Here is an 18,785-nt window from a genome sequence, read left to right as displayed (position 1 = left end):
TGAAGCTGGTCAAACAGATTATCAATTCGGGGTAAGGGATAACGGTTCTTAATCGTCACCTTGTTCAACTCCCGGTAGTCGATACACATTCGGAAAGTCCCGTCCTTCTTTCGGACAAATAAGACAGGGGCTCCCCATGGCGATGAGCTAGGTCGGATAAAACCCTTATCCAACAAATCTTGCAACTGAGTGGACAACTCCTGAAGCTCCGCCGGTGCGAGCCGATACGGGGCTCGGGCTATGGGTGCTGCACCGGGTGTCAACTCGATTTGGAATTCGACTTGTCGTATAGGAGGGAGTCCAGGCAAATCCTCCGGGAATACTTTTGGAAAATCTCGCACGATCGGTATATCTTCGATTCGTTTCTCCTCCGCTGGTTTCTCGACAATATGCGCTAAAATTGCCGGATGACCCTTTCGTAGATACCTCTGCGCCTTCATGAGGGTGATAACGCTGGTGGTCATTCCGCTTCTCTCGCCCCGAATCGAAATGATCTCGCCGGAAGGGGTAGTAATGTGGACTATCTTGTCGTGACATATAATCTCCGCTCGGTTCTCGGATAACCAGTCCATGCCGACAATGACATCAAAACTACCAAGCGTAAAAGGTATGAGGTCGATATCAAAAATATGACCTGACAGTTTTAACTTACATCCCGCAAGTACATGAGTCGTTTCTACAGACTTTCCGTCGGCTAATTCTACTGGAAACTTAGCAGCTAACGGGGTTGGAGTTAAGTCTAAGAGTTGACTAAAGGCTTTCGACACAAAACTCCTATCAGCTCCAGTGTCAAACAATACAGAAGCAAAACAATCGTTCACAGGGAACTTACCAGTCACCACGTACGGATCATTGCGAGCTTGACCCGACCCAATAACAAAAGCTCTTCCTTTACCATTGTTTCCACCACCACTGCCATTTCCATTACCTCCATTGTTGTCGTTCTGTTTCAGCTTGGGACAATCTTTCCTGAAATGACCTTCCTGCCCACATTCGAAACATTTCTTCGTCGTCATAGGTGGTTTAGGAGCACCCTTTGCCGCAAGGTCTCCTCTACATTCCTTTGCCTGGTGACCCATCTTTCCGCATCTCAGACACTTGACACGGTCACACGGGCCAGCATGATGATAGTTGCACCTATTGCACTTCGGATATTTCCCAGCATAGCCACTCGAACCCTGCCCGCCTCCGTTGTTATTGTGACTCTGATTGTTGAAGCCCCGAGTGATTTCGGGCTTACGGTAGTGTTGTTGTTGTGGAGGGTTCGAGGATGAGGATCTGGTGTTGTCAAACTTTCTCTTTCCATTGCTCGGGTTGTCACGGGCTTTAGTGGTTGAACCCCTAAGTGGTAGCGCACCTTGGGTCACTGCTTGATCCGTCAGTTTATGAGCTAACCGGATCACTTGTTGAATCGTGGCTGGTCTGGAAGACGTCACCATGCCCTGAATTTGCGGTGCTAACCCATCAATATACATTTCAATCATCTTACTCGGCGGGTCTACCATCCGTGGACACATCACAGCTAACTCGTGAGAACGGGTGGTGTAGGCTTCGATTTCTGAACCCACCATCTTCAATGACCAAAACTCTGACTCCAACTTTGCAATCTCCTCTCTCGGACAGTACTCTTCTCGCATCATGTTCTTGAACTCCTCCCAGTTCATAGCATTAGCCAGTTCCAACCCAAGGATCTGCACGTTTGAATTCCACCAAGTGAGGGCAGAATCTTCAAGTGTTCCAGTGGCAAATTTGACCCTACTGGCAGGGGGACAATTACACATCTCAAACGCCGATTCGGCCTTCTCAGCCCAACGCAGTAACCCTATGGCTCCCTCGGTGCCCTTAAACGAACTGGGCTTGCAATCCAAATAGTTCTTGAAGGTACACGCTCCAATTGGACCTCCAGCTTGGTTCTGAACATGTGCGGCTAGAGCGGCCGCCGCGTGGTCATTCAGCAGAGTTTGGAGTTCTGCTACAGTCAAGTTGATGTTACCACGTCCGTGTCCAGCGTTTCTTCCAGACATCTAGGTGTTATCATTCTCGGATGTCATTGTCTGAGGACACCTCTGAGTGTGCCTCCTCCTCAGCCGGTTCTTCCTCCGGTTCTTCTTCGGGATCTTCCTCGGGATCCTCCTCAGGTTCCTCTTCGGGATCTTCTTCGGGATCCTCTTCAGGCTCTGCCTCAGGTTCGGCTGCGTTTTGAGCAATTTGCATTTGTAAGACATCGCAACGCTCTAAAGCTATCTCGGTTCGAGTCCTTGCTACTTGGAGTTGCTCTTGCAAGTCTATCATCTCTGCTTGCATCTTTCTCATAATCTTCATCTGTTGATCACTAGCCTCTTGCATTTCCTTCATGGCCGCTGTCATGCGGACAATTTCCTCCTTAGTCTCGGTTCCATCTTTTAACAGTCCGGAAACGTTCGCTCTCGTATAGCGCATGTAACCAACATCACGCTCTAAGCAAGAAACAACAGCTGCAAGCACACGCTCTACAGGTTCGGTTATGGGTGGTAGGGTGTTGGGGTAAGCAGGATGGTTCGGGTGAGATAATGGGGGAACTTGTTCACGATAGACCATACGTCTGATCATATTAGAGTACCAATCCCAGCTAACTTCGTTTTCATACATGCCTCCGGATAAGCGGTACCTCTTCGGTGCAGGAGCTTCGAGTTCCGGGACTACTCGGGGTGGCGATGCGGTAGGTAACTGCGGTTCCTTCCCATGAGCATGAGTCATCGGATCAGATGATGATGAGGGTGGCGTCGACATCCCTACATGTAAGCCGTGTATGCGCGCGTATGAGTGAATGAGGTAAAGAGATGAGAAAACAAAGATTACACAAACATATGCAGTGCGTATCATTATAACTAATGGGTCGTCGCGGTTATAGTCTAGTATGCATGCAATTTCTAGTTCGCTATAACCAATGGCTCTGATACCAATCTGTCACACCCTCAAAATCCACTAACGGAGTTTTACCGTCAGAGGGTGTGAACTAACAGGATCGGATTCATTAGTTATAATCAAACCATAAAATAAAGTTTCAAAACCATGAAAAGGTTTACGAGTATTTAAATGCGGAAGCGTAAAAACCATAAAACAAAATGTTGCGTCACGCAGGACGACTTATACCCAATGATAACAGTTTTAAAATAGTTTGCATAACAAAAGCGTTTTCAAGCAATGCATGATCCTATACCGCGCGCCCGCCTCGGCTACCTGAGAATAACATACTAAAAGTGTCAACACGGGATTGGTGAGTTCACAAGCTTATATCAATAAAGCGTTACGTTTGCGTTCAGCGTTTTGCGTTTAGCGTTTTGCGTTCAGCGTTTAGCGTTTTGCGTTCAGCGTTTTGCGTTACCAGATAGTGTTATGTCAATTATATATCTATAGGTAGCTAGCCTATAAAACAAGTATTACTAAGTGTTCGACACCGAAGCTGACTGTTTATCATTTGCCTTGCCACCAGGTCTATCCCGACCATGGTATGTGTTTAGCCAAGATTACACCCACTTGACCTCCAGTCGAGTTTAGCGTTGGGTGGGGTTTGTCAAACCCAGTAGTACTACTCAACAATGACTCGCTATTATCCAATATTAAACGGTTCGATGTGAATGAAGGACTTTAGTTATTGCGTTTGCCACTTAGTCTTTACAAGTGATATATAATTTATATTAACAAAATCTTAAATGCGTTTTCGGAGTATGTTATCTCCCCAAGTGAAAAGCGTTTGAAAATAGTTTAGAGGGGTAAGTGAACTCACTGTTTGCGAAGAATTCCCAAAATAAATCACCAAAGGATGCGCGTCACAAAAAAACTCTCTCTAGCGTTCTAAAACAACAAAGAGATTTTTCTAAGTGTCGGAACTATTATCGAGTCTCTAGACCCGGCACATAATACCTATGCACACAATGTGTTTCGTGTTTCGTTTGTGAATCGTGTGTGACTTTAACAAGTACATTTGTGATACATTACATGTGTGAGCAACTATTTACGCGTCATGTATTAATAATGTACATCACTAGCAATTACTCCCCGTGAGGGCAATTTGGTCAACACATAACAATTAACTAGCAATTATTCCCCGCAAGGACAATTTGGTCAAAACACGAAAATTAATTAGCAATCATTCCCCTCAAGGGCAATTTGGTCAAAACACAACAATTAATTAGCAACTACCATGTTTCATGCAACTTTTACAAAATTCAGCAACTAGTTTCTTAACGACAGAATCCTACTTGTAAAACTAGTCTATTCCACCGATCATAGCATATCAATTAATTTACCAAAAATCATCAAAAAAGCATATATGTGTTAGGTTTCCAGAACATATTTTTTTGTATTTTTATTCCATATATATTTCTCATAATGATCAATTTACCACAGCAAACTCATAACAGTCAAATTTATGCGCAACAGAAAGTTATTTGCAATTCACGTTAAATGAAAAATCCAACAAATTCAAGACCACTTTGGTTAGGTTCCTAACTCAACAAGGAAACTTCCAGAAGTGGAACCAACCCAATTGGTCTCGTAGTTCATGAGATATAATATTTACAAAACAACCTAACAGCAGGTCTAACAACTCAGCTTTGCACAACGTTTTTGTAAAATCATAAAGGTTAACTTTTACACGTCCAAAAATTGCAAATTTATATTCTTTAGAAACTAGACTCAACCTAGTTTACTGTAGTATCAATTATCTCAACCAATTTTTACATTTACACCCCGTTACAGTCAATTGAACATCAACAACACAATCTGTCCAGAAACTGTTTGCATCCAAACTCAACATATTAACTATCTATGGACCACAAATCATTCATATAACATTCTAGACACTATAAACACTATCCATGCATATCAATTTCACCATACATACATGGTTAGGGTTTTATTTGATCTCAAACTCAAAGACACAACAATTAACATGTAATAATATCAATACTAGTTATCAAATCATCATCAATACATCATCAAATCAAACAAAACATATGAACACAACTTATATACAAAAATCGGCCCTAGGGTTTTTAATTAACCCATTAAAAATCGAAATTAAGTATAAAGGATGCAAATGATAGTCGTTTATATCTTCCTAGCACCTTAATCTTCAATCAAAAGCTTGAAAGATTGCTTGTATGTGTGTGTATGAGGGCCGATCGCAAGGGGGGGGGGGTCTAGAGGCTGCCGTCGGGTTTGGGAGGGAGAGAAAGAGTGTTAGGGTTTTAGGTTTATGTTATTATTTATAATAACATGTTACACTTTAGTCCCTCAACTTCCAAATGTTACTTTTCTAGCTTAAATAACTAGTTCTAGCACATTGAGTTAACGTTTATACAATGTTATCACATAACACATAAGTCTAACACATAATTATCTCATAATTATTGTTTTGACGTTTTTCGTTTATTCACCAATTGTTTGCGTCAACTCGTTTGCGTTTCGGTGCAATTCCCGAAAGACTACACATGTAGTAAGTGTTAAGCGTCATGTAAACCCTAGTTTAAATGTAATGAGGTGTGCGTTATAGATTCAGTGATCTTTAAGTTTGAATTGACGGAGTTGAGTTAACGGAGTTAACGGGGTTAATCTGAAATTGACGATTGTCACAGATAATCTTTGGCCGAAGCACTTTAGTCAATGATCAACAAGATAACCTTTGGTCGATGAGTATATGGTTATCGTGGTCTCCGGCACAAAAAACCCTCGGACGGTGAAAACTATCACCGTCGATTATATTGATAAATAAAAGGTGATTACAAGTGTTTGTGGAGTATATGATCGAGATTACAAAGAAAGCTAGTGTGTAGAGAGAATGTTTGCTTCTGCTCTAGTGTGTGTGTAAGTACATGTGTCCTCCTAATCGATCATATCTCAATTATATATATAAGATAATAACTCAATGGAGTTATTAATAATAAAGACTATTAACTAATTATCCCTAAAAATCCGCCATGTCTTCAATATAATCGTAACAGCCACTTTGACCACGTGCTCAATCACTCAGGCTGCGAAATAGGTGGTAGACCAGGTCTTCTAGCCATTACACTTATTAAATATCAGCCTTCATATAAGATACAACCGTTAATAGTAGCAAATACCGAGGATCCATGATCCTAACATAGCTCTGGAACTCTTCAGAAGGATAATTAATCCAGACACATCAATATCTTCTTGACTGCAATTTAGTGGATAGACCGAGTCTTCTAACCTTTATACCTGCTAAATATAAGACCACACTTGAGAACAACCGTTAGTAAATAATAAGTACTGTGGATCCTTGATCCTGACGGGATCTAGAACACACGCTAAGGATAACTGATCCAAAACATATGCCAGGATAACATATCCACAGTGTCAAATTTTTGTGCACTAACAATTGCCCCCAAAATGGTGGTTGTGATAAGATCACCGCTGTCATTTTGCCTTTGAATTCAAACTTCCTGCAAAAACGTATGAGATTTGACAAGCTGGATATAATTGTCATATATCAATGGAGTTTCCTTGGGAACTTCCCTTCCTGCTGAACAATTAGTAACACCTGATTAACCCGGGTGGATGGTCCATTTTTGAATGGTAAAATCCGGGTTAAGATTTTTGGATAAGTCCAGGTGACTTATGTTTAATAATAATCTAAAACTTTTGACTATTCGCTTGTTACTTGTTATTTTGAAAGTTTGTCTGATATAGCTTTAGACTTGTTGAAAGATTTGAGAAATATTCTTTAGTACAAAGTTTTTAGGATAGAATATCCTTGTAAAAATAAACCAGGATCTTAAATCCTTACAAAAATAGATTGAGAATAATGAATCCTTATATCTATGAAGATATAAACTGAAATCAAATAAGTGTAAACCGATAAACAGAAATCATACCGTAAGGTCTAGTTAGACCTAAGTTACCATAAGTATTGATCCTTTTGCAATCCTTATAAAACTGAATTTACGGATTTTGAATCCATAAGTATTGATCCTTCGGTGATCCTCAGAATCTAATTTATGATACCTGATGCAAATAACTTATGATATTATATTGGATTAGACCCAATAAACTGGGGACAAGCCTATAAAATAAACTGGGGACAAGCCCGTGCAACTGGGGACAAGCCCGTGTAATCTGGGGGCAAGCCCGTGAACTGGGGACAAGCCCAAAACTGGGGACTCGCCCAAACCGGGATTTAGCCCAAACGTGAGATAACGTGAAAACGTTATAAACCTTAGCTAACATGAAAATGTTAGAAACCTTTGTCTTGAGATAACGTGGAAATGTTATAAACCGGTGGTATGGTACGTCTACCATAAATCGTAGGATCCTCCATATAGCCGAAAGCAACGAAATTGTCATCCACTAAGCGTATACTGGTCCCGCTGCCCCGGACTATACGTTGGATAACGTGCGCTCCAGGCGAGAATGTAGAAACTCTAATTTATTAGAAAGGTGAAAACCTTTAAACCTTGGAGGGTATGACCATCGGGGGTCATACCCAATCGTGGGCTAGGCCAAGGAAAACAGCGATGTACCTTAAGCGTGAGGGAGAGGTGGCCAACCTCTTATACATTGAATCCTCTTATTGAAATCTGCATTGTTACTTAAAAACTTGGAAAAGACAAACGTTAAAAATATATTATCCTTAAATTAATAAGAATCTGAAAAGGATAAGTGATCAGATAGATGTTACCGATTTTAGGATCCTATATCATTTAAGGATACTCAATCCTCTTGGGATACTTGATCCTGATCAGAAAAAGTACTTATTGAGATGGATAGCATTCCATGCTCTTGGTAACCTGTTGCCCTCCATTGTGAGCAAATGATTTGCTCCCTTTCCTGCCTCCGACTCGATCTGATAAGGTCCTTCCCATTTGGGTGCTAACTTTCCATCAGCCGTATTGGTAGTATTTTGGAAGGCTTTCCTCAAAACCAAATCTCCTTCTTGAAATCTTCTGATTCTTATATTTTTGTTGTATGCCCCAGCTACCCTTTGTTGATAAGCTGCCATTCTGATTTTGGCTAGGTCTTTGAGTAGTATCCAAGTCTTCAAGAAGGATTTCTTCATTGGCTTCAGGATCACAGATGCTCGTTCTTGCTGTAGGAATCACCATTTCTGTAGGAATTACTGCCTCTGAGCCAAATACCAATGAGAATGGTGTCTGGCCTGTTGCATTCTTGGTGTTGTCCTGTCGGCCCAAAGAACATAAGGTAGCTCTTCGGCCCACTTTCCCTTCTTGGATCCAAGTTTCTTCGTCAAATTATTGATGATGATTTTGTTGCTAGACTCCGCTTGACCATTAGCTTGAGGATGTACTGGAGTAGAGGTTATCATCTTGATGCCCCAGCTGTCACAAAAGTTAGTGGTTCTTTTCCCGATAAACTAGGAACCATTGTCACAAATAATTTTCGATGGAATACCAAATCTAGTAATAATATTTCTTTTAATGAAAGATATCACCTCTTTTTTTGCGCACTTGAACAAAAACTTCTGCTTCTATCCATTTTGAAAAGTAGTCCGTCATTGCAAGTATGAATACTCTTCCTCCTGGTGCCTTAGGTAGTTTGCCTACAATATCCATACCCCATTTCATGAAATGCCACGGAGAGGATATAGGATACATAGGTTCTGCTGGCTGGTGGAGGATGTTTGCATGTCTTTGACAAGCATCACATTTCTTTGAATACTCCATTGCATCCCTCTTCATTGTTGGCCAGAAGTATCCTGTTCTTAGAATCCTTGGAAACAGGGCTCTACCTCCGGTGTGATTACCACAGTCACCTTCATGAAAATCTTTGAGCACCTCTTGAATTTCAGGATCCTCGATGCACCTCAAGTATGGACCTGCAAGAGATTTCCTATACAACACATCATGTAATAAAATGTATTGTGATACATTGAGTTTGAAAGACTTCGGATTCTCTGTGGCTGGAATTTCTCCATCTTGAATGTATTTTTTGATTGGGAGGATCCAGGATCCTTGGTTGTTTGAGGATGATGGATCCCAAAGTACGATGTCAGTTGTTATCTCCCCAACTTTTTGTTCTCCTATTGCTGGTGAGAGAACATGAATGATTGGAATCTTCATGTCTTCTGGAATTTTCAAAGATGAGGCTAAATTTGCCAAAGCATCTGCCCCGGCATTTTCTTCCGTTGGTACCTGTATAATACTAAACAATTCGAAGGATTTTGCTAATTCCTTCACAATTTCTAAATATTTGACCATATTCTCACCTTTTACAGTATAAGAACCGTTAAAGTGGTTAACTATTAACAAATAATCTATATATATTTGAAGATACCTGATCCTCATGCTTTTGGCTAATTTCAAACCTGCGATCAGAGCTTCATATTCTGCCTCATTGTTGGTGGCTTGGAATGCACATGCAATGGACTGGGGTATTATGTCCCCCTGTGGCGATTTTAGTAGTATGCCCAAACTTGGTCCTCTTACATTGGATGCTCCATCTGTGAAGAGGATCCAAGGATCCTTGGTTTCTTCAAGTTGTTGGACCTCTAGATCAGCTTCATTTTTCATGTCACTACTGAAATCAGCCACAAAGTCTGCAAGCGCTTGTGATTTAATGGTCGTTCTAGGTTCATACTGAATATCATATGCACTCAGCTTCACAGCCCACTTGGCCATCCTACCTGACATTTCTGGTTTTCAAAGCACATTCTTAACAGGATAGTTAGTTTTTAAAATAATAGTATGAGTTTCAAAATAATGTCTTAATTTAGTAGAAGCCATAATAAGTGCAAGAATTAATTTTTCTAAATGATAATACCTGGCCTTTGCATCTAGAAGACTTTTACTTACATAATAAACGGGATGTTGTTCACCTTCATGATCCTTTACCAAGACGGCACTTACTGCGTTTCCTGAGACAGCTAAATACAGATATAAGGATTCTCCATCCACAGGCTTCATTAGAGCTGGAGCTGAGGATAAGTAATCCTTCAAGGCTGTAAGCGCAGCCTCATGCTTTTCCGTCCACTCAAACTTCTTATTCTTCCTAAGGATGTCATAGAAGTCCTTGCACTTCTCGAAGGATCTTGAGATAAACCTATTGAGAGCGGCTATTCTTCCTGTGAGCCTTTGGACATCCTTTGTGTTTGCAGGAGATTTCAAATTGAGGATGGCTTCAATCTGTTCGGGGCTTGCTTCAATTCCTCTTTTAGTCACCATATATCCCAGAAACTTTCCAGCCTTAACACCAAAGTGGCATTTTGACGGATTCAATTTCATGTTATTCTGGTCGAGGATATTGAATGCTTCCTCGAGGTCTCTAAGGTGATCCTCAACTTTCTTCGACTTTACCACCATATCGTCTATGTATACTTCCATAGTCTTTCCCAACTGATCCTTGAACAGCATGTTGACTAGTCTTTGGTATGTTGCCCCTGCATTTCTTAGTCCAAACGGAATAGCAGTATAACAGTATATGCTGGTAGCAGTCATGAATGTTGTATCCTCTTGATCAGATGGTTCCATCTGAATTTGTTGAAATCCAGAGGAAGCATCCATAAAGGTAAGCATTTCATGTCCTGCCGTTGCATCCACCATGGAATCTATATGTGGTAACGGGAAAGGATCCTTGGGGCATGCCTTGTTTAAATCAGTAAAATCGACACACACCCTCCACTTTCCATTCTTTTTAGAAACAACCACCACATTAGCTAACCATCGAGGATACTTAACCTCTCTGATCATACCGGCCTTAAGAAGTTTTTCAACTTCTTCTTGTATGATCTTGTTCCTCTCAGGAGCGAATTTTCTTCGCTTCTGATGGACGGGTTTAACAGATAAATCAAGGGCGAGTTTATGAGTGATTACTTCTTTTGAAATACCTGTCATGTCAGAATGCTTGAAGGCAAAGGTAGATCTTCTTCGCCCTAAGAAGGATATTAAATCCTCCTCAATCTTACTGGGGATACTGGATCCTAGGAACACCTTTATCTCTGGATCCTCGGGGTCCAATGATACTTCTTTAAGGACTATCTCCCGAGCTTCCATCACGTCCCTAGGATGTTGCTGTACTTGCTATGCTATAGTTTGCTTGGCTGTTGGCTTCATTGATGATGAATAATAGTTCTTGGCCTCCGCTTGGTCACCCACTATCTTTACAACTCCCCAAGGAGTAGGTAACTTGATGCATTGGTGATAAGTTGAGGCTACTGCCTTCATTTCATGGAGCCAGAGCCTACCTAAAATAACATTGCAACAGGAAAGGTTATATATAACACAAAATTTTTGGTAAAAGTTTAACTCTTCGATATAAATTGAGAGGTTGATGTCCCCCAATGTCTTCTTGGTTTCACCACTGAAACCGACTACCACCGATGTTCTAGGAATGATCTCTGAATCCGGAATGTTCATCTTCTTGAGGACATCATGTTGGATAATGTTGACCGAGCTCCCACCGTCAACTAGGATCCTGCGTACATAATGGTTAGAGATAAATAAAGTAATAATCAAACCGTCGTGATGAGGATCCTGGATGTTTAGCTTGTCTTCCTCATCGAAGAAGATTCTTTTATCTGTTGTTAAGGTGGTTGATACTATTGGTCGGTCTCCGTTATCCATCTTGACTTCTTTGGCAAGTCTCCTTGCTGCTGAGAAAGAAGTTCCACAAATGTCTGATCCTTCAGAGATGAAATTCACCACTCGTACATCCAGCTCATCTTGGTGAGGATCCTGGATTCTCGAGTTGAAGAAGATCCTTTGATCAGTCACTCGAGTATTGGGGATGAGCGGTCTTCTTTCATCATCCAACTCGAATTCTTCTGCGGAACAAGAAGTTTGAATCATGCCGTACTCTCTGGAGACGAAGTTGATCACATGAGCGTCTGGTGTTGGTGGTGTTGCTTTTTGTGGAAGATCTTCAGGATCCTGGATCTTGGATTTCTTCCTTCCCAAGAGTTCTTTGAAATGACCTTTGCTTAGGAGGTATCCAATTTCCCTCCTTAAACCAATACAATCATCGGTCTGATGGCCAAAGTCTTCATGGAATGCACACCACTTGGACTTGTATTTGAAGATGGTCGTCTTCTCATTCTTTCGGGGCCACCTTGCCTTTCCCCCCAGATCCTTCATGGCACAGAGTAAGCCATGAGTATCCACAGAGAAACAATAGTCGGAGATGCATGGATAGTCTTCATCATCATCTCCCTCTTCGACTGCTCGCACGTTCTGGTTGTTGAACTTGTTATACGGCTTGGTGTTGTTGTTCTTGAACGAGAATCCTTGCTTCTTGTCAGAGGATTCTTGTTTTGTTTGATTCCCCAGACGATCCTGGATTCTCTTGTCATCTTCTAACCGTATAAATCTGAGCGCCCTGTTTCTTACTTCATCTAAGGACCTGCAAGGAGTCATCACAAGATCATTATAAAAGAAGATCATTATAAAAGGGGGAGCCCCTCTGAAGTCCCATCTTGAAGGCCTCAACAGCCGTAGCCATATCAAGATTAGGGATTTCCAAGGCTTCCATTCCAAACCTCGTAACAAAATCCCTAAGGGATTCATCACTTGGTTGGATAACTCGGTATAAGTCACTAGTTAACTTTTCAAATTTCATGCTACATGAAAATTGGCCGTTGAACAAGTTAACTAAATGAGAAAAAGAAGTAATTGAAAAGGGAGGGAGACTTAGCAGCCATTTAAGTGCAGATCTTGTTCGTGTGGATCCGAAACCCTTGCATAGACAAGCTTCCTTGAGTCTTTCAGGAATTGGATTGATCTCCATCCTTTCCCTACAATGAGCCGCGTGTTCTTCCGGGTCAGTGGTCCCATCATACACCTTCATGTTGGGGGTTTGAAAGCGTTTCGGGATCTCCGCATCGCATATCGGTGGAGCAAATCTGGACAGCTTGTGACTCCCTTATGGTATTTCAGGAATTGGACGGACCACTCCTGGCACGCTGGATATCATATCCTTAAGCTTCTGAAGTTCTCTAGCCATAGTTTGATTGATACCTGTATCCTGCATAGAGTCAAGGTTAGTGTCTGAGGATATGTGATTATAGGCGTTACCTCTTGGTTGGTTGAACGTTGGCATCCCAGAAGTGTAGTTAAGATAAGAGGCATCTGCTACAGTAGCAGGTCTACCAGAGGCAATGGTCTGCATGGGGATGATGTCCCCTTCATGGACCTCTGAAGACCTTTGATGGTGAATTCCGGAGGATCCTTGATTCTGCCAGAAGGATCCTTGTGGTTGGGAGCTGAAGGATCCTTGAGGATACAACCCAAAGGATCCTGGTTGAAGAATGGGTGATCCTTGTTGAAGGAACGAGGATCCTCGAGTTTGCTGACCCATGGACCCTTGTTGAAGGATAGATGATCCTGCTGAACGAACGAGGATCCTTGAGTATGTTGAGCCACGGATCCTGGAGTAGTGAATCCAGTACCCTAGGCATCAAGGGAGTTTGATCTTTCGCTGGCCTATTTCTTTTCTTGAAATCTTCAATTTCATGTAGGATCCTCTGGTTAGTTTTGTTCTGTTGCTCCATGTATGCCTTAACCTGTGAAAACATTGCAGAAACATCATTGTTAGATTTGACCACCGAAGTGGCAGCAGTTGTTTTTGAGCTCTGTAAGACTGGAATTTGTGTCTTGTTTCCATCCGCGGTGGTCCTTGGTGCTCCCGTAATTGGAGGAGGCATCGGCGGCAAAGTTCTTGATGAGAGAGAAACCGAGTACGGTATGGTTGATGAAGCAGAGGTTGATTGAGAGGCCATTGATGATGATATGGGTATGAAAAGATGAAAGTTGATAGGAAATAATCAAGATTATAGCACCAATTGCCCCACGGTGGGCGCCAAATTGTTTTGGACAAAAATCTGCTAAGGATCAAGTATCTAAATCTGTTATGTGAGGTGAGGTGCTAACTCGATAATGACAAGTGTATGAGCGTAATATTGGTGAACACAAAGGTTTGATCACGAGGGAAAAAGCCCTTAACCAAGATAGTCTTACTTCGGTCAAACTTATCAAGGTAATCGTTGGTAAAATAACTCCGGTCAAGGATTAATAAGATAATCTTTGGTCGAAGCACTTTAGTCAATGATCAACAAGGTAACATTTGGTCGATTAGTATATGGTTATCGTGGTCTCCGGCACAAAAAACCCTCGGACCGTGAAAACTATCACCGTCGATTATATTGATAAATAAAAGGTGATTACAAGTGTTTGTGGAGTATATGATCGAGATTACAAAGAAAGCTAGTGTGTAGAGAGAATGTTTGATTCTGCTCTAGTGTGTGTGTAAGTACATGTGTCCTCCTAATCGATCATATCTCAATTATATATATAAGATAATAACTCAATGGAGTTATTAATAATAAAGACTATTAACTAATTGTCCCTAAAAATCCTCCATGTCTTCAATATAATCGTAACAGCCACTTTGACCACGTGCTCCATCACTCAGGCTGCGAAATAGGTGGTAGACCAGGTCTTCTAGCCGTTACACTTATTAAATATCAGCCTTCATATAAGATACAACCGTTAATAGCAGCAAATACCGAGGATCCATGATCCTGACATAGCTCTGGAACTCTTCAGAAGGATAATTAATCCAGACACGTCAATATCTTCTTGACTGCAATTTAGTGGATAGACTGAGTCTTCTAACCGTTATACCTGCTAAATATAAGACCACACTTGAGAATAACCGTTAGTAAATAATAAGTACTGTGGATCCTTGATCCTGACGGGATCTAGAACACACGCTAAGGATAACTGATCCAAAACATATGCCAGGATAACCTATCCACAGTGTCAAATTTCTGTGCACTAACACAAATGCTCTTTGAAATGGCAAATTAACTTTGCATGGCCGGTTATCATAGCCGGCTATGGGGTATGGCGGGGTAGTCGACGGGCACAGGCCCGGAATTTTTTTTTTTTTAAATTATATTTACTTTTATGAATAAATATAGGTATATCAATGTTTCAACACAATTACATGACCACTAGCCCGGTCTAGTCGTAATGGGTATGACATCTGACAAAAAGATTGTGGGTTCTAATCTTACTTGAGACATTTTTAAGCTTATTTTTATACAAAAAAAATTTTATACAACTCAAATCATAATAAAATAAGTCCATTTGAAATTAAATTGTTTAAACCCAAAAAAATATTCCTTTTATTAAAGGCTCAAAAAAAATTTCGCCTTTGACCAAAAATTTTTTTCGCATTCTTGAAGCCGGGCTTGTCGGTCATGACTCCCTCAATACCCTATTAACATTGAGTTAAAGGCATCTTAGCATAAAAAAACCGACACATATGTAAAAATATATATGATTTAGTGGTTGAGATTGGTAGTTTTTAAACTACAAAATACTTTCCTAAGATCTAGTATTTATGCTACATAGTTTTCTAACTCTAAATTTTGTGTCATTCATACTCTTCCTACAAAACTATGTCTTTTTATTTTAACCCTTATATATATATATATATATATATATATATATATATATATATATATATATATATAATTGAGAGACAAGTATTCATGGTATTCTTAAAAGGCTATAATAATAATAACGGGTCTTACAAAATCAAGATATAAAGATAAATCATCATGATTTAATACTTTGTTTGGTTTCTAAAACATCGTGTGCATATTATTTTTACTTGTTAAATGTTACTTTCATACATTCTATAAATCAAAATTTAATTGGAAAACTACGTCAAACTTTTCATATTTGTACACAAATCAAGTTAACATTATATAGTATACTACTATAGTATTCTAGTGGACTAATTTTTCAACCAAATGACTCAAAAAATGCTGCAAATAATTGAATGTAGAAGACATAAGGTCAAAAAAGGAAAGAAAAAAAATAATAAAAACAGAATTAAAAAATCTCCAAAAGTTTTATTGGTAGGAACTAACGAACCCTCTTATCTACAATAATGTTTCCAGGTGTCAAAAGCAGGTGCTTATTACAAAAATATCCAATCCATACAGCTGTTTTTTTATACAATTTATCATCATAATAATAATAATTACTATGAAAATCTCTACTTAGATCATTGCATTAAACGAACATAAGTCGTGCCCACGTTAAAAATGACATTCAATTTTTGTTTTAAGTTAACTAATCATGTTCTTGATTATAATTTCACATTATTTTTAGTATATAAATATATATAAATAATCAAAAAATATTTAATATGAATATATGATAATTACTTTAATGACATAAAGGTTATTGAAGAAACACTAAGTGACCCCGGCAGATTACGGATAATCTTAGGGTTAAGTATATGTTTCCCACGAGGGTTAGGTCCGCCAAAGATGGTTATTCTTCTGATGACCTGCAAAACAGACACCGTGAGCTCGTCACTGAGAAGGGGGGGGGGTACCTCCTTGTGACCACCATCCGGCGTGAGAATCAGACTAGATTGCTCTGAATATAAGTGTATATTAAGAGAAAGAGCTAGATCAGATATCAGATAATATCAGATGATATGTGAAGATATAAGATAAGATCCTGATACCGTTCCAAGGTGTTGGAGTATTTATAGCCGAAGGTAGGTTTCCAAGCAGGTACAGCCAGCTGTATAATATTCCTTTTCTACCAACTGTGGACTACGTACGTGTCATGCTGGTGGTTGGTGGGTAGGCAGCGGCTGATAGTGACATGGACGGCTGTGTACTATTCCTTTCCCACCAACTGCAGGCTATGTACATGCCACGATGAGGGTTGGTGAGTAGGCAGCGGCTGATAGTGACATTTTGTACTAGAGCGTGCTCCTCCTCGTACTATTGTCGGTGAGCTGTCACCCTGTGATTGGTTCATGGGCTGCTTTGGTCAGATCTTGTCTATTTTGTCCATACATTGGCAGGTATAGTACAAAAGATCTTCCAGAAGCGTACGGACTGGCTCATTTGGGCGGGAGTATTCCCGCCTTGCTCATTCCTTCTTCAGGTGACATTACTGAATTATTGAGAGTTAGTGCCTTGTGCGTGTAGCCTTACTATTAGTGCGGGTAGCCTTCCCTCATGGCTTGTATCCGCAGCTGCGGGAACAGGCGGGGTACTTCACTGGGAGGCTTTTCCTGCGGGAACAGCTGGCGTACTGCGCGTAAGGTCTTCATCTCTCTGAGCATGGTGGGTCCTGCGGAACCAGTTGGTCTCTGCGCAAACGTCCCTCTACAAGGTGAGTCTTGCGGGTCCAACTGGGCTCTGCTGGGACCTACCTCTTCAAGTCCCCCCAGTCCATTGTTCTTCTCATGAATTATTAATAAGTGAGGTGAACTTTTGGACTTAAGCAAGGGGTTTTGAAAAGGGTTTTTAGTTTTAAGGTTTTCCGTGGGGATTCTTCCCGCGGTTTTCCTAATGTCACGTGCAGAAATTCCCGACTTTTCTGCTTGATCTTTGGGTATGATGCGGGTAGGTGTGTAACCTCCTCGCAAGTCAGGAACGTTGAGTTTCACTTGTGTAGATTCTCCACGAGGTTTTGGCAGTTTTAGACATAGTGATTAATTATGTTAAACAACCAATTCCATCTTGGAGCTTCAAACAATCTAGTTCTCAACGTTCCCGCTATGCGGGGATGTTATGTCCCTTTCCACAAGCATGGCCCAGAAGATCCTTCTTGGTTTCAATTCTCTGCAAGTGCTAAGTATGTGAAGGGTTTCGCCTTGACACTGTACCCGCACTCGTCTTATAATTTCTTGATTTCCAAGGTATTCTTGGCTTCAATTCCCTGCAGGTGCTAAGTATGTGAAGGGTTTCGCCTTGACACTGTACCCGTACTTGTCTTACGGTTTCTTGGTTTCCAAGGTATTCTTGGCTTCAATTCCCTGCAGGTGCTAAGTATGTGAAGGGTTTCGCCTTGACACTGTACCCGCACTTGTCTTACGGTTTCTTGGTTACCAAGGTAAGGGGGTATAGTCCCTCTTATTTTTGAATCTTTTTGAATCTTTTTGACTTGCTTTATAAACGTTATATGACTTGCTCACGCATACTTTAGTTTAACTTAGCAATTTTCCAAGTGTTTTGAATAAGTTAACCTTTCGACGCGTGGTTGTCAATAGGTTAGTGTTTAGTTTCCTCTATCATGATTGTGCGGGTAGGACCGTCACTTTCACTTAGGATGACCAAACTTCACCTATAACTGACCTGCGTGAAGGTTTTCCTCATCTTTTTAGAAATTTTCTAAGTGTTTTGAATAAGTTAACCTTTGGACGCGTGGTTGTCAATAGGTTAGTGTTTAGTTTCCTCTATCATGATTGTGCGGGTAGGACCGTCACTTTCATTTAGCGGGATGACCAAACTTCACCTATAACTGACCTGCGTGAAGGTTTTCCTCATCTTTTCCTTAGAAATTTTTGCCGTTTTTTGTGTTTATGCGGGTTTTGCCGCCTTCCACACGCAACGACTTACATTCTCACTTATTTATGCACAGGTACGTGACGGGTACCAAATCAGTACAAGTACTAAATTGGCCGCCGATTTATTAATAAGATAGTATTAAAGAACCCTAATTCGGTATCCGACTTTAAGTGGTTTGTTTGTTGGTTCGAGTCTTGGATGTTATATTATTTAATACTGAAGAAACATTTGGTACTTGTTCAATAATAACATGGTTGAAAAATTTATTTTATATATTAAATATGAAGAATCTCATTTAAAACCCTATATATTTCAAACAAGTACAAAATACCAAATTTACCCATACCGTACCCGTACTTGTACCGCTTGTACATGTACCAAAGTTCAACAAAAATAAGTATCAGTACTCGTACCGAATAAACTAAATCGGTACGGGTACAAG

This window comes from Bidens hawaiensis, unplaced genomic scaffold, assembly GCF_021521415.1.
Source record: "Bidens hawaiensis isolate Kalapana, Puna unplaced genomic scaffold, B.hawaiensis_p1.1 tig00023535_1, whole genome shotgun sequence".
NCBI classification, from domain to species: Eukaryota; Viridiplantae; Streptophyta; class Magnoliopsida; order Asterales; family Asteraceae; genus Bidens; species Bidens hawaiensis.
This window is presented reverse-complemented; position numbering follows the sequence as displayed.